This window comes from Micropterus dolomieu, unplaced genomic scaffold (assembly GCF_021292245.1).
Source record: "Micropterus dolomieu isolate WLL.071019.BEF.003 ecotype Adirondacks unplaced genomic scaffold, ASM2129224v1 contig_13273, whole genome shotgun sequence".
Classification (NCBI taxonomy): domain Eukaryota; kingdom Metazoa; phylum Chordata; class Actinopteri; order Centrarchiformes; family Centrarchidae; genus Micropterus; species Micropterus dolomieu.
In genome coordinates this window covers 1,626-2,451 of record NW_025742259.1, presented here as the reverse complement: position 1 = coordinate 2,451, position 826 = coordinate 1,626, and positions in this window count along the sequence as shown.

Here is an 826-nt window from a genome sequence, read left to right as displayed (position 1 = left end):
GCTTTGTCAACAGAAAGGACAAGATCGCCTTGCTGAAACAGGGGTTCAAGTTAAAAGGCACGGGAGTATTTGTGAATGAACATCTAACGAGGAAGAACGGGAATATTGCTTATGCAGCGCGGCAACTGAAAAAGGCAAAAAAGATTAAAGCGACCTGGTCTCGGAATGGAAAAGTGTATATTCGAACGATTGGTGCAACGCCAGAAGAGGAAAGAGCTGTGATGGTGAAGGAAATGGACGAATTGAACTTATACAAATGATGATTAGAACTGAGTCACTATATAAACTACGGATGGGCGGACTTACAGTGGGGGAAATAAGTATTTGACCCCTTGCTGATTTTGCAGGTTTGCCCACTTACAAAGAATGCAACGATCTATAATTTTAATCATATGTACATTCTAACAGTGAAAGACAGAATCCCAAAGAAATTTCCAGAAAATCACATCATATGAATTTATAAAAATTGATAACCATCTGATGAGGAAAAACAAGTATTTGACCCCCTGGACAAACAGCATGTTAATATTTTGTAGAAAAGCCATTATTGGCCAGCACAGATGTCAAACGGTTTTTATAGTTGGTGACAAGGTTTGTGCACATTTCGGCAGGGATGTTGGCCCACTCCTCCCTGCAGACAGCCTCCAAATCATTCAGGTTCCGAGGTTGTCGCCTGGCAACTCAAATTTTAAGCTCCCTCCAAAGATTTTCAGTTGGATTCAGGTCTGGAGACTGGCTAGGCCACTCCAGAACCTTGATGTGCTTCTTCTTCAGCCACTCTTTTGTTGCTTTGGCGGTGTGCTTAGGGTCGTTGTCGTGCTGAAAC